Here is a 16798-nt window from a genome sequence, read left to right on the forward strand (position 1 = left end):
ATTAAGCTGCCCCGCTTCTGGATGGCAGATTGCAGGAGCTATTTAGTACTATCAAACCAGCCCGACTTGGCACTGGTGCCACCTTGGCTCTGGGAACCATCTTGCCTATTGTGGATTTTCAGGGTTCAGCCGGCCACTCTCAGCCATATGCCCTCAAACACAAACCACGGCCCTTTTCTCTGGCAAACAAAACTCAACTGCCCCTCTTCTGGATGGCAAATTGCAGGACGCACTTGGTACTACAAAAACAGCACAACTTGGCACTGGTGCCACCTTGGGTCTGGTCACCATCCTGCGTATCGAGCATTTTAAGGAGCCAGCCGGCCACTCCCAGCCATATGCCCCCAAAAAAAAACCACGGCCCTTTTCTCTGGCAAACAAAACTCAGCTGCCCCGCTTCTGGATGGCAGATTGCAGGAGCCACTTTGCACCATCAAACCAGCCCGACTTGGCACTGGTGCCACCTCTGGTCTGGGAACCATCCTGCGTATCGTGGATTATAAGGAGCCAGCTGGCCACTCCCAGCCACAGGCCCCCAAATACAAACAACGGCGCTTTTCCCTGGAAAACAAAACTCGCCTGCCAACTTTTTAATGGCAGATTGCAGGAGCCACTTTGCACCATCAAACTAGCCCGACTTGGAACTGGTGCCACCTCTGGTCTGGGAACCATCCTGCGTATCGTGGATTCTAATTAGCCAGCCGGCCACTCCCAGCCACAGGCCCCCAAACACAAACAACGGCGCTTTTCCCTGGAAAACAAAATTTGCCTGCCAACATTTTGATGGCAGATTGCAGGAGCCACTTTGCACCATCAAACCAGCCCGACTCGGCACTGGTGCCACCTCTTGTCTGGGAACCATCCTGCCTATTGTGGATTCTAAGGAGCCAGCCGGCCACTCCCAGCCACAGGCCCCCAAACACAAACAACGGCGCTTTTCCCTGGAAAAGAAAACTCGCCTGCCAACTTTTTGATGGCAGATTGCAGGAGCCGCTTGATACTATCAAATCAGCCCAACTTGGCACTGGTGCCACCATGGGTCTGGTCACCATCCTGCCTATCGTAGCTTTTCAGGAGCCAGCCGGACAGTCCCACCCATAGGCCCCCAGACACAAACCTCGGCCCGTTTCCCTGGCAAACAAAAGTAAGCTACCCCGCTTCTGGATGGCAGATTGCAGGAGCCACTTTGCACCATCAAACTAGCCCGACTTGGAACTGGTGCCACCTCTGGTCTGGGAACCATCCTGCGTATCGTGGATTCTAAGGAGCCAGCCGGCCACTCCCAGCCACAAGCCCCCAAACACAAACAACGGCGCTTTTCCCTGGAAAACAAAACTCGCCTGCCAACTTTTTGATGGCAGATTGCAGGAGCCGCTTGGTACTATCAAATCAGCCCAACTTGGCACTGGTGCCACCATGAGTCTGGTAACCATCCTGCCTATCGTAGCTTTTCAGGAGCCAGCCGGTCACTCCCAGCCATAGGCCCCCAGACACAAACCTCGGCCCGTTTCCCTGGCAAACAAAAGTAAGCTGCCCCGCTTCTGGATGGCAGATTGCAGGAGCCACTTGGTACTATCAAACCAGCCCGACTTGGAACTGGTGCCACCTCTGGTCTGGGAACCATCCTGCGTATCGTGGATTCTAAGGAGCCAGCCGGCCACTCCCAACCACAGTCCACCAAACACAAACAACGGCACTTTTCCCTGGAAAACAAAACTCGACTGCCAACTTTTTCATGGCAGATTGCAGGAGCCACTTTGCACCATCAAACTAGCCCGACTTGGCACTGGTGCCACCTCTGGTCTGGGAACCATCCTGCGTATCGTGGATTCTAATTAGCCAGCCGGCCACTCCCAGCCATAGGCCCCCAAACACAAACAACGGCGCTTTCCCCTCTAAAACAAAACTCGCCTGCCAAATTTTGATGGCAGATTGCAGGAGCCGCTTGGTACTATCAAATCAGCCCAACGTGGCACTGGTGCCACCATGAGTCTGGTAACCATCCTGCCTATCGTAGCTTTTCAGGAGCCAGCCTGTCACTCCCAGCCATAGGCCCCCAGACAGAAACCTCAGCCCGTTTCCCTTGCAAACAAAAGTAAGCTGCCCCGCTTCTGGATGGCAGATTGCAGGAGCCACTTGGTACTATCAAACAAGCCCAACTTGGAACTGGTGCCACCTCTGGTCTGGGAACCATCCTGCGTATCGTGGATTCTAAGGAGCCAGCCGGCCACTCCCAGCCACAGGCCACCAAAAAAAATCAACGGCACTTTTCTCTGGAAATCAAAACTTGCCTGCCAACTTTTTGATGGCAGATTGCAGGAGCCGCTTGATACTATCAAATCAGCCCAACTTGGCACTGGTGCCACCATGGGTCTGGTAACCATCGTGCCTATCGTAGCTTTTCAGGAGCCAGCCAGTCACTCCCAGCCATAGGCTCCCAGACACAAACCTCGGCCCGTTTCCCTGGCAAACAAAAGTAAGCTGCCCCGCTTCTGGATGGCAGATTGCAGGAGCCACTTTCCTCCATCAAACCAGCTCGACTTGGCACTGGTGCCACCTCTTGTCTGGGAACCATCCTGCGTATCGTGGATTCTAAGGAGCCAGCCGGCCACTCACAGCCACAGGCCGCCAAACAAAATCAACGGCACTTTTCCCTGGAAAACAAAACTGGCCTGCCAACTTTTTGATGGCAGATTGCAGGAGCCACTTTTCACCATCAAACTAGCCCGACTTGGCACTGGTGCCACCTCTGGTCTGGGAATCATCCTGCCTATCGTAGCTTTTCAGGAGCCAGCCGGTCACTCCCAGCCATAGGCCCCCAGACACAAACCTCGGCCCGTTTCCCTGGCAAACAAAATTTAGCTGCCCCGCTTCTCGATGGCAGATTGCAGGAGCTATTTAGTACTATCAAACCAGCCCGACTTGGAACTGGTGCCACCTTGGCTCTGGGAACCATCCTGCCTATTGTGGATTTTCAGGGTTCAGCCGGCCACTCTCAGCCATATGCCCTCAAACACAAACCACGGCCCTTTTCTCTGGCAAACAAAACTCAACTGCCCCTCTTCTGGATGGCAAATTGCAGGACGCACTTGGTACTACAAAAACAGCACAACTTGGCACTGGTGCCACCTTGGGTCTGGTCACCATCCTGCGTATCGAGCATTTTAAGGAGCCAGCCGGCCACTCCCAGCCATATGCCCCCAAAAAAAAACCACGGCCCTTTTCTCTGGCAAACAAAACTCAGCTGCCCCGCTTCTGGATGGCAGATTGCAGGAGCCACTTTGCACCATCAAACCAGCCCGACTTGGCACTGGTGCCACCTCTGGTCTGGGAACCATCCTGCGTATCGTCGATTATAATGAGCCAGCTGGCCACTCCCAGCCACAGGCCACCAAAAAAAATCAACGGCACTTTTCCCTGGAAAACAAAACTCGCCTGCCAACTTTTTGATGGCAGATTGCAGGAGCCGCTTGATACTATCAAATCAGCCCAACTTGGCACTGGTGCCACCATGGGTCTGGTAACCATCCTGCCTATCGTAGCTTTTCAGGAGCCAGCCGGTCACTCCCAGCCATAGGCCCCCAGACACAAACCTTGGCCCGTTTCCCTGGCAAACAAAAGTAAGCTGCCCCGCTTCTGGATGGCAGATTGCAGGAGCCACTTTGTGGTAGCAAACCAGCCCGACTTGGAACTGGTGCCACCTCTGGTCTGGGAACCATCCTGCGTATCGTGGATTCTAAGGAGCCAGCCGGCCACTCCCAGCCACAGTCCACCAAACACAAACAACGGCACTTTTCCCTGGAAAACAAAACTCGCCTGCCAACTTTTTCATGGCAGATTGCAAGAGCCACTTTGCACCATCAAACTAGCCCAACTTGGCACTGGTGCCACCATGGTCTGGGAACCATCCTGCGTATCGTGGATTCTAATTACCCAGCCGGCCACTCCCAGCCATAGGCCCCCAAACACAAACAACGGCGCTTTCCCCTGGAAAACAAAACTCGCCTGCCAACTTTTTGATGGCAGATTGCAGCAGCCGCTTGGTACTATCAAATCAGCCCAACGTGGCACTGGTGCCACCATGAGTCTGGTAACCATCCTGCCTATCGTAGCTTTTCAGGAGCCAGCCAGTCACTCCCAGCCATAGGCCCCCAGACAAAAACCTCGGCCCGTTTCCCTTGCAAACAAAAGTAAGCTGCACCGCTTCTGGATGGCAGATTGCAGGAGCCACTTGGTACTATCAAACAAGCCCGACTTGGAACTGGTGCCACCTCTGGTCTGGGAACCATCCTGCGTATCGTGGATTCTAAGGAGCCAGCCGGCCACTCCCAGCCACAGTCCACCAAACACAAACAACGGCGCTTTTCCCTGGAAAACAAAACTCGCCTGCAAACTTTTTCATGGCAGATTGCAGGAGCCACTTTTCACCATCAAACTAGCCCGACTTGGCACTGGTGCCACCTCTGGTCTGGGAACCATCCTGCCTATCGTAGCTTTTCAGGAGCCAGCCGGTCACTCCCAGCCATAGGCCCCCAGACACAAACCTTGGCCCGTTTCCCTGGCAAACAAAAGTAAGCTGCCCCGCTTCTGGATGGCAGATTGCAGGAGCCACTTGGTACTATCAAACAAGCCCGACTTGGAACTGGTGCCACCTCTGGTCTGGGAACCATCCTGCGTATCGTGGATTCTAAGGAGCCAGCCGGCCACTCCCAGCCACAGGCCACCAAAAAAAATCAACGGCACTTTTCCTTGGAAAACAAAACTCGCCTGCCAACTTTTTGATGGCAGATTGCAGGAGCCGCTTGATACTATCAAATCAGCCCAACTTGGCACTGGTGCCACCATGTGTCTGGTAACCATCCTGCCTATCGTAGCTTTTCAGGAGCCAGCCGGTCACTCCCAGCCATAGGCCCCCAGACACAAACCTTGGCCCGTTTCCCTGGCAAACAAAAGTAAGCTGCCCCGCTTCTGGATGGCAGATTGCAGGAGCCACTTTGCACCATCAAACTAGCCCGACTTGGAACTGGTGCCACCTCTGGTCTGGGAACCATCCTGCGTATCGTGGATTCTAAGGAGCCAGCCGGCCACTCCCAGCCACAGTCCACCAAACACAAACAACGGCACTTTTCCCTGGAAAACAAAACTCGCCTGCAAACATTTTCATGGCAGATTGCAGGAGCCACTTTGCACCATCAAACTAGCCCGACTTGGCACTGGTGCCACCTCTGGTCTGGGAACCATCCTGCGTATCGTGGATTCTAATTAGCCAGCCGGCCACTCCCAGCCATAGGCCCCCAAACACAAACAACGGCGCTTTCCCCTGGAATACAAAACTCGCCTGCCAACTTTTTGATGGCAGATTGCAGGAGCCGCTTGGTACTATCAAATCAGCCCAACGTGGCACTGGTGCCACCATGAGTCTGGTAACCATCCTGCCTATAGTAGCTTTTCAGGAGCCAGCCAGTCACTCCCAGCCATAGGCCCCCAGACAGAAACCTCGGCCCGTTCCCCTTGCAAACAAAAGTAAGCTGCCCCGCTTCTGGATGGCAGATTGCAGGAGCCACTTGGTACTATCAAACAAGCCCAACTTGGAACTGGTGCCACCTCTGGTCTGGGAACCATCCTGCGTATCGTGGATTCTAAGGAGCCAGCCGGCCACTCCCAGCCACAGGCCACCAAAAAAAATCAACGGCACTTTTCCCTGGAAATCAAAACTTGCCTGCCAACTTTTTGATGGCAGATTGCAGGAGCCGCTTGATACTATCAAATCAGCCCAACTTGGCACTGGTGCCACCATGGGTCTGGTAACCATCGTGCATATCGTAGCTTTTCAGGAGCCAGCCGGTCACTCCCAGCCATAGGCTCCCAGACACAAACCTCGGCCCGTTTCCCTGGCAAACAAAATTTAGCTGCCCCGCTTCTCGATGGCAGATTGCAGGAGCTATTTAGTACTATCAAACCAGCCCGACTTGGAACTGGTGCCACCTTGGCTCTGGGAACCATCCTGCCTATTGTGGATTTTCAGGGGTCAGCCGGCCACTCTCAGCCATATGCCCTCAAACACAAACCACGGCCCTTTTCTCTGGCAAACAAAACTCAACTGCCCCTCTTCTGGATGGCAAATTGCAGGACGCACTTGGTACTACAAAAACAGCACAACTTGGCACTGGTGCCACCTTGGGTCTGGTCACCATCCTGCGTATCGAGCATTTTAAGGAGCCAGCCGGCCACTCCCAGCCATATGCCCCCAAAAAAAAACCACGGCCCTTTTCTCTGGCAAACAAAACTCAGCTGCCCCGCTTCTGGATGGCAGATTGCAGGAGCCACTTTTCACCATCAAACTAGCCCGACTTGGCACTGGTGCCACCTCTGGTCTGGGAACCATCCTGCCTATCGTAGCTTTTCAGGAGCCAGCCGGTCACTCCCAGCCATAGGCCCCCAGACACAAACCTTGGCCCGTTTCCCTGGCAAACAAAAGTAAGCTGCCCCGCTTCTGGATGGCAGATTGCAGGAGCCACTTGGTACTATCAAACAAGCCCGACTTGGAACTGGTGCCACCTCTGGTCTGGGAACCATCCTGCGTATCGTGGATTCTAAGGAGCCAGCCGGCCACTCCCAGCCACAGGCCACCAAAAAAAATCAACGGCACTTTTCCTTGGAAAACAAAACTCGCCTGCCAACTTTTTGATGGCAGATTGCAGGAGCCGCTTGATACTATCAAATCAGCCCAACTTGGCACTGGTGCCACCATGTGTCTGGTAACCATCCTGCCTATCGTAGCTTTTCAGGAGCCAGCCGGTCACTCCCAGCCATAGGCCCCCAGACACAAACCTTGGCCCGTTTCCCTGGCAAACAAAAGTAAGCTGCCCCGCTTCTGGATGGCAGATTGCAGGAGCCACTTTGCACCATCAAACTAGCCCGACTTGGAACTGGTGCCACCTCTGGTCTGGGAACCATCCTGCGTATCGTGGATTCTAAGGAGCCAGCCGGCCACTCCCAGCCACAGTCCACCAAACACAAACAACGGCACTTTTCCCTGGAAAACAAAACTCGCCTGCAAACTTTTTCATGGCAGATTGCAGGAGCCACTTTGCACCATCAAACTAGCCCGACTTGGCACTGGTGCCACCTCTGGTCTGGGAACCATCCTGCGTATCGTGGATTCTAATTAGCCAGCCGGCCACTCCCAGCCATAGGCCCCCAAACACAAACAACGGCGCTTTCCCCTGGAATACAAAACTCGCCTGCCAACTTTTTGATGGCAGATTGCAGGAGCCGCTTGGTACTATCAAATCAGCCCAACGTGGCACTGGTGCCACCATGAGTCTGGTAACCATCCTGCCTATAGTAGCTTTTCAGGAGCCAGCCAGTCACTCCCAGCCATAGGCCCCCAGACAGAAACCTCGGCCCGTTCCCCTTGCAAACAAAAGTAAGCTGCCCCGCTTCTGGATGGCAGATTGCAGGAGCCACTTGGTACTATCAAACAAGCCCAACTTGGAACTGGTGCCACCTCTGGTCTGGGAACCATCCTGCGTATCGTGGATTCTAAGGAGCCAGCCGGCCACTCCCAGCCACAGGCCACCAAAAAAAATCAACGGCACTTTTCCCTGGAAATCAAAACTTGCCTGCCAACTTTTTGATGGCAGATTGCAGGAGCCGCTTGATACTATCAAATCAGCCCAACTTGGCACTGGTGCCACCATGGGTCTGGTAACCATCGTGCATATCGTAGCTTTTCAGGAGCCAGCCGGTCACTCCCAGCCATAGGCCCCCAGACACAAACCTTGGCCCGTTTCCCTCGCAAACAAAAGTAAGCTGCCCCGCTTCTCGATGGCAGATTGCAGGAGCTATTTAGTACTATCAAACCAGCCCGACTTGGAACTGGTGCCACCTTGGCTCTGGGAACCATCCTGCCTATTGTGGATTTTCAGGGGTCAGCCGGCCACTCTCAGCCATATGCCCTCAAACACAAACCACGGCCCTTTTCTCTGGCAAACAAAACTCAACTGCCCCTCTTCTGGATGGCAAATTGCAGGACGCACTTGGTACTACAAAAACAGCACAACTTGGCACTGGTGCCACCTTGGGTCTGGTCACCATCCTGCGTATCGAGCATTTTAAGGAGCCAGCCGGCCACTCCCAGCCATATGCCCCCAAAAAAAAACCACGGCCCTTTTCTCTGGCAAACAAAACTCAGCTGCCCCGCTTCTGGATGGCAGATTGCAGGAGCCACTTTGCACCATCAAACCAGCCCGACTTGGCACTGGTGCCACCTCTGGTCTGGGAACCATCCTGCGTATCGTCGATTATAATGAGCCAGCTGGCCACTCCCAGCCACAGGCCACCAAAAAAAATCAACGGCACTTTTCCCTGGAAAACAAAACTCGCCTGCCAACTTTTTGATGGCAGATTGCAGGAGCCGCTTGATACTATCAAATCAGCCCAACTTGGCACTGGTGCCACCATGGGTCTGGTAACCATCCTGCCTATCGTAGCTTTTCAGGAGCCAGCCGGTCACTCCCAGCCATAGGCCCCCAGACAGAAACCTCGGCCCGTTTCCCTGGCAAACAAAAGTAAGCTGCCCCGCTTCTGGATGGCAGATTGCAGGAGCCACTTTGCTCCATCAAACCAGCCCGACTTGGCACTGGTGCCACCTCTTGTCTGGGAACCATCCTGCGTATCGTGGATTCTAAGGAGCCAGCCAGCCACTCACAGCCACAGGCCGCCAAACAAAATCAACGGCACTTTTCCCTGGAAAACAAAACTGGCCTGCCAACTTTTTGATGGCAGATTGCAGGAGCCACTTTTCACCATCAAACTAGCCCGACTCTGCACTGGTGCCACCTCTGGTCTGGGAATCATCCTGCCTATCGTAGCTTTTCAGGAGCCAGCCGGTCACTCCCAGCCATAGGCCCCCAGACACAAACCTCGGCCCGTTTCCCTGGCAAACAAAATTTAGCTGCCCCGCTTCTCGATGGCAGATTGCAGGAGCTATTTAGTACTATCAAACCAGCCCGACTTGGAACTGGTGCCACCTTGGCTCTGGGAACCATCCTGCCTATTGTGGATTTTCAGGGGTCAGCCGGCCACTCTCAGCCATATGCCCTCAAACACAAACCACGGCCCTTTTCTCTGGCAAACAAAACTCAACTGCCCCTCTTCTGGATGGCAAATTGCAGGACGCACTTGGTACTACAAAAACAGCACAACTTGGCACTGGTGCCACCTTGGGTCTGGTCACCATCCTGCGTATCGAGCATTTTAAGGAGCCAGCCGGCCACTCCCAGCCATATGCCCCCAAAAAAAAACCACGGCCCTTTTCTCTGGCAAACAAAACTCAGCTGCCCCGCTTCTGGATGGCAGATTGCAGGAGCCACTTTGCACCATCAAACCAGCCCGACTTGGCACTGGTGCCACCTCTGGTCTGGGAACCATCCTGCGTATCGTCGATTATAATGAGCCAGCTGGCCACTCCCAGCCACAGGCCACCAAAAAAAATCAACGGCACTTTTCCCTGGAAAACAAAACTCGCCTGCCAACTTTTTGATGGCAGATTGCAGGAGCCGCTTGATACTATCAAATCAGCCCAACTTGGCACTGGTGCCACCATGGGTCTGGTAACCATCCTGCCTATCGTAGCTTTTCAGGAGCCAGCCGGTCACTCCCAGCCATAGGCCCCCAGACAGAAACCTCGGCCCGTTTCCCTGGCAAACAAAAGTACGCTGCCCCGCTTCTGGATGGCAGATTGCAGGAGCCACTTTGTGGTAGCAAACCAGCCCGACTTGGAACTGGTGCCACCTCTGGTCTGGGAACCATCCTGCGTATCGTGGATTCTAAGGAGCCAGCCGGCCACTCCCAGCCACAGTCCACCAAACACAAACAACGGCACTTTTCCCTGGAAAACAAAACTCGCCTGCCAACTTTTTCATGGCAGATTGCAAGAGCCACTTTGCACCATCAAACTAGCCCGACTTGGCACTGGTGCCACCATGGTCTGGGAACCATCCTGCGTATCGTGGATTCTAATTACCCAGCCGGCCACTCCCAGCCATAGGCCCCCAAACACAAACAACGGCGCTTTCCCCTGGAAAACAAAACTCGCCTGCCAACTTTTTGATGGCAGATTGCAGGAGCCGCTTGGTACTATCAAATCAGCCCAACGTGGCACTGGTGCCACCATGAGTCTGGTAACCATCCTGCCTATCGTAGCTTTTCAGGAGCCAGCCAGTCACTCCCAGCCATAGGCCCCCAGACAAAAACCTCGGCCCGTTTCCCTTGCAAACAAAAGTAAGCTGCACCGCTTCTGGATGGCAGATTGCAGGAGCCACTTGGTACTATCAAACAAGCCCGACTTGGAACTGGTGCCACCTCTGGTCTGGGAACCATCCTGCGTATCGTGGATTCTAAGGAGCCAGCCGGCCACTCCCAGCCACAGTCCACCAAACACAAACAACGGCGCTTTTCCCTGGAAAACAAAACTCGCCTGCAAACTTTTTCATGGCAGATTGCAGGAGCCACTTTTCACCATCAAACTAGCCTGACTTGGCACTGGTGCCACCTCTGGTCTGGGAACCATCCTGCTTATCGTAGCTTTTCAGGAGCCAGCCAGTCACTCCCAGCCATAGGCCCCCACACACAAACCTTGGCCCGTTTCCCTGGCAAACAAAAGTAAGCTGCCCCGCTTCTGGATGGCAGATTGCAGGAGCCACTTGGTACTATCAAACAAGCCCGACTTGGAACTGGTGCCACCTCTGGTCTGGGAACCATCCTGCGTATCGTGGATTCTAAGGAGCCAGCCGGCCACTCCCAGCCACAGGCCACCAAAAAAAATCAACGGCACTTTTCCCTGGAAAACAAAACTCGCCTGCCAACTTTTTGATGGCAGATTGCAGGAGCCGCTTGATACTATCAAATCAGCCCAACTTGGCACTGGTGCCACCATGGGTCTGGTAACCATCCTGCCTATCGTAGCTTTTCAGGAGCCAGCCGGTCACTCCCAGCCATAGGCCCCCAGACACAAACCTTGGCCCGTTTCCCTGGCAAACAAAAGTAAGCTGCCCCGCTTCTGGATGGCAGATTGCAGGAGCCACTTGGTACTATCAAACAAGCCCGACTTGGAACTGGTGCCACCTCTGGTCTGGGAACCATCCTGCGTATCGTGGATTCTAAGGAGCCAGCCGGCCACTCCCAGCCACAGTCCACCAAACACAAACAACGGCACTTTTCCCTGGAAAACAAAACTCGCCTGCAAACTTTTTCATGGCAGATTGCAGGAGCCGCTTGATACTATCAAATCAGCCCGACTTGGCACTGGTGCCACCTCTGGTCTGGGAACCATCCTGCCTATCGTAGCTTTTCAGGAGCCAGCCGGTCACTCCCAGCCATAGGCCCCCAGACACAAACCTCGGCCCGTTTCCCTGGCAAACAAAATTAAGCTGCCCCGCTTCTGGATGGCAGATTGCAGGAGCTATTTAGTACTATCAAACCAGCCCGACTTGGCACTGGTGCCACCTTGGCTCTGGGAACCATCTTGCCTATTGTGGATTTTCAGGGTTCAGCCGGCCACTCTCAGCCATATGCCCTCAAACACAAACCACGGCCCTTTTCTCTGGCAAACAAAACTCAACTGCCCCTCTTCTGGATGGCAAATTGCAGGACGCACTTGGTACTACAAAAACAGCACAACTTGGCACTGGTGCCACCTTGGGTCTGGTCACCATCCTGCGTATCGAGCATTTTAAGGAGCCAGCCGGCCACTCCCAGCCATATGCCCCCAAAAAAAAACCACGGCCCTTTTCTCTGGCAAACAAAACTCAGCTGCCCCGCTTCTGGATGGCAGATTGCAGGAGCCACTTTGCACCATCAAACCAGCCCGACTTGGCACTGGTGCCACCTCTGGTCTGGGAACCATCCTGCGTATCGTGGATTATAAGGAGCCAGCTGGCCACTCCCAGCCACAGCCCCCAAATACAAAAAACGGCGCTTTTCCCTGGAAAAGAAAACTGGCCTGCCAACTTTTTGATGGCAGATTGCAGGAGCCACTTTGCACCATCAAACTAGCCCGACTTGGCACTGGTGCCACCTCTGGTCTGGGAACCATCCTGCGTATCGTGGATTCTAATTAGCCAGCCGGCCACTCCCAGCCACAGGCCCCCAAACACAAACAACGGCGCTTTCCCCTGGAAAACAAAATTTGCCTGCCAACATTTTGATGGCAGATTGCAGGAGCCACTTTGCACCATCAAACCAGCCCGACTCGGCACTGGTGCCACCTCTTGTCTGGGAACCATCCTGCGTATCGTGGATTCTAAGGAGCCAGCCGGCCACTCCCAGCCACAGGCCCCCAAACACAAACAACGGCGCTTTTCCCTGGAAAACAAAACTCGCCTGCCAACTTTTTGATGGCAGATTGCAGGAGCCACTTGGTACTATCAAACCAGCCCAACTTGGCACTGGTGCCACCATGGGTCTGGTCACCATCCTGCCTATCGTAGCTTTTCAGGAGCCAGCCGGACAGTCCCACCCATAGGCCCCCAGAAAAAACCTCGGCCCGTTTCCCTGGCAAACAAAAGTAAGCTACCCCGCTTCTGGATGGTAGATTGCAGGAGCCACTTTGCACCATCAAACTAGCCCGACTTGGAACTGGTGCCACCTCTGGTCTGGGAACCATCCTGCGTATCGTGGATTCTAAGGAGCCAGCCGGCCACTCCCAGCCACAAGCCCCCAAACACAAACAACGGCGCTTTTCCCTGGAAAACAAAACTCGCCTGCCAACTTTTTGATGGCAGATTGCAGGAGCCGCTTGGTACTATCAAATCAGCCCAACTTGGCACTGGTGCCACCATGAGTCTGGTAACCATCCTGCCTATCGTAGCTTTTCAGGAGCCAGCCGGTCACTCCCAGCCATAGGCCCCCAGACACAAACCTTGGCCCGTTTCCCTGGCAAACAAAAGTAAGCTGCCCCGCTTCTGGATGGCAGATTGCAGGAGCCACTTGGTACTATCAAACCAGCCCGACTTGGAACTGGTGCCACCTCTGGTCTGGGAACCATCCTGCGTATCGTGGATTCTAAGGAGCCAGCCGGCCACTCCCAGCCACAGTCCACCAAACACAAACAACGGCACTTTTCCCTGGAAAACAAAACTCGCCTGCCAACTTTTTCATGGCAGATTGCAGGAGCCACTTTGCACCATCAAACTAGCCCGACTTGGCACTGGTGCCACCATGGTCTGGGAACCATCCTGCGTATCGTGGATTCTAATTAGCCAGCCGGCCACTCCCAGCCATAGGCCCCCAAACACAAACAACGGCGCTTTCCCCTGGAAAACAAAACTCGCCTGCCAACTTTTTGATGGCAGATTGCAGGAGCCGCTTGATACTATCAAATCAGCCCAACGTGGCACTGGTGCCACCATGAGTCTGGTAACCATCCAGCCTATCGTAGCTTTTCAGGAGCCAGCCAGTCACTCCCAGCCATAGGCCCCCAGACAAAATCCTCGGCCCGTTTCCCTTGCAAACAAAAGTAAGCTGCCCCGCTTCTGGATGGCAGATTGCAGGAGCCACTTGGTACTATCAAACAAGCCCGACTTGGAACTGGTGCCACCTCTGGTCTGGGAACCATCCTGCGTATCGTGGATTCTAAGGAGCCAGCCGGCCACTCCCAGCCACAGGCCACCAAAAAAAATCAACGGCACTTTTCCCTGGAAAACAAAACTTGCCTGCCAACTTTTTGATGGCATATTGCAGGAGCCGCTTGATACTATCAAATCAGCCCAACTTGGCACTGGTGCCACCATGGGTCTGGTCACCATCCTGCCTATCGTAGCTTTTCAGGAGCCAGCCGGTCACTCCCAGCCATAGGCCCCCAGACACAAACCTCGGCCCGTTTCCCTGGCAAACAAAAGTAAGCTGCCCCGCTTCTGGATGGCAGATTGCAGGAGCCACTTTGCACCATCAAACCAGCCCAACTTGGCACTGGTGCCACCTCTGGTCTGGGAACCATCCTGCGTATCGTGGATTCTAAGGAGCCAGCTGTCCACTCCCAGCCACATTCCACCAAACACAAACAACGGCACTTTTCCCTGGAAAACAAAACTCGCCTGCAAACTTTTTCATGGCAGATTGCAGGAGCCACTTTTCACCATCAAACTAGCCCGACTTGGCACTGGTGCCACCTCTGGTCTGGGAACCATCCTGCCTATCGTAGCTTTTCAGGAGCCAGCCGGTCACTCCCAGCCATAGGCCCCCAGACACAAACCTCGGCCCGTTTCCCTGGCAAACAAAATTAAGCTGCCCCGCTTCTGGATGGCAGATTGCAGGAGCTATTTAGTACTATCAAACCAGCCCGACTTGGCACTGGTGCCACCTTGGCTCTGGGAACCATCTTGCCTATTGTGGATTTTCAGGGTTCAGCCGGCCACTCTCAGCCATATGCCCTCAAACACAAACCACGGCCCTTTTCTCTGGCAAACAAAACTCAACTGCCCCTCTTCTGGATGGCAAATTGCAGGACGCACTTGGTACTACAAAAACAGCACAACTTGGCACTGGTGCCACCTTGGGTCTGGTCACCATCCTGCGTATCGAGCATTTTAAGGAGCCAGCCGGCCACTCCCAGCCATATGCCCCCAAAAACAAACCACGGCCCTTTTCTCTGGCAAACAAAACTCAGCTGCCCCGCTTCTGGATGGCAGATTGCAGGAGCCACTTTGCACCATCAAACCAGCCCGACTTGGCACTGGTGCCACCTCTGGTCTGGGAACCATCCTGCGTATCGTGGATTATAAGGAGCCAGCTGGCCACTCCCAGCCACAGCCCCCAAATACAAAAAACGGCGCTTTTCCCTGGAAAAGAAAACTGGCCTGCCAACTTTTTAATGGCAGATTGCAGGAGCCACTTTGCACCATCAAACTAGCCCGACTTGGCACTGGTGCCACCTCTGGTCTGGGAACCATCCTGCGTATCGTGGATTCTAATTAGCCAGCCGGCCACTCCCAGCCACAGGCCCCCAAACACAAACAACGGCGCTTTTCCCTGGAAAACAAAATTCGCCTGCCAACATTTTGATGGCAGATTGCAGGAGCCACTTTGCACCATCAAACCAGCCCAACTTGGCACTGGTGCCACCTCTTGTCTGGGAACCATCCTGCCTATTGTGGATTCTAAGGAGCCAGCCGGCCACTCCCAGCCACAGGCCCCCAAACACAAACAACGGCACTTTTCCCTGGAAAACAAAACTCGCCTGCCAACTTTTTGATGGCAGATTGCAGGAACCACTTGGTACTATCAAACCAGCCCAACTTGGCACTGGTGCCACCATGGGTCTGGTCACCATCCTGCCTATCGTAGCTTTTCAGGAGCCAGCCGGACAGTCCCACCCATAGGCCCCCAGACACAAACCTCGGCCCGTTTCCCTGGCAAACAAAAGTAAGCTACCCCGCTTCTGGATGGCAGATTGCAGGAGCCACTTTGCACCATCAAACTAGCCCGACTTGGAACTGGTGCCACCTCTGGTCTGGGAACCATCCTGCGTATCGTGGATTCTAAGGAGCCAGCCGGCCACTCCCAGCCACAAGCCCCCAAACACAAACAACGGCGCTTTTCCCTGGAAAACAAAACTCGCCTGCCAACTTTTTGATGGCAGATTGCAGGAGCCGCTTGGTACTATCAAATCAGCCCAACTTGGCACTGGTGCCACCATGAGTCTGGTAACCATCCTGCCTATCGTAGCTTTTCAGGAGCCAGCCGGTCACTCCCAGCCATAGGCCCCCAGACACAAACCTCGGCCCGTTTCCCTGGCAAACAAAAGTAAGCTGCCCCGCTTCTGGATGGCAGATTGCAGGAGCCACTTGGTACTATCAAACCAGCCCGACTTGGAACTGGTGCCACCTCTGGTCTGGGAACCATGCTGCGTATCGTGGATTCTAAGGAGCCAGCCGGCCACTCCCAGCCACAGTCCACCAAACACAAACAACGGCACTTTTCCCTGGAAAACAAAACTCGCCTGCCAACTTTTTCATGGCAGATTGCAGGAGCCACTTTTCACCATCAAACTAGCCCGACTTGGCACTGGTGCCACCTCTGGTCTGGGAATCATCCTGCCTATCGTAGCTTTTCAGGAGCCAGCCGGTCACTCCCAGCCATAGGCCCCCAGACACAAACCTCGGCCCGTTTCCCTGGCAAACAAAATTTAGCTGCCCCGCTTCTCGATGGCAGATTGCAGGAGCTATTTAGTACTATCAAACCAGCCCGACTTGGAACTGGTGCCACCTTGGCTCTGGGAACCATCCTGCCTATTGTGGATTTTCAGGGGTCAGCCGGCCACTCTCAGCCATATGCCCTCAAACACAAACCACGGCCCTTTTCTCTGGCAAACAAAACTCAACTGCCCCTCTTCTGGATGGCAAATTGCAGGACGCACTTGGTACTACAAAAACAGCACAACTTGGCACTGGTGCCACCTTGGGTCTGGTCACCATCCTGCGTATCGAGCATTTTAAGGAGCCAGCCGGCCACTCCCAGCCATATGCCCCCAAAAAAAAACCACGGCCCTTTTCTCTGGCAAACAAAACTCAGCTGCCCCGCTTCTGGATGGCAGATTGCAGGAGCCACTTTGCACCATCAAACCAGCCCGACTTGGCACTGGTGCCACCTCTGGTCTGGGAACCATCCTGCGTATCGTCGATTATAATGAGCCAGCTGGCCACTCCCAGCCACAGGCCACCAAAAAAAATCAACGGCACTTTTCCCTGGAAAACAAAACTCGCCTGCCAACTTTTTGATGGCAGATTGCAGGAGC

The sequence above is a fragment of the Melospiza melodia genome, chromosome 15 (assembly GCF_035770615.1).
Source record: "Melospiza melodia melodia isolate bMelMel2 chromosome 15, bMelMel2.pri, whole genome shotgun sequence".
Taxonomy (NCBI): Eukaryota; Metazoa; Chordata; class Aves; order Passeriformes; family Passerellidae; genus Melospiza; species Melospiza melodia.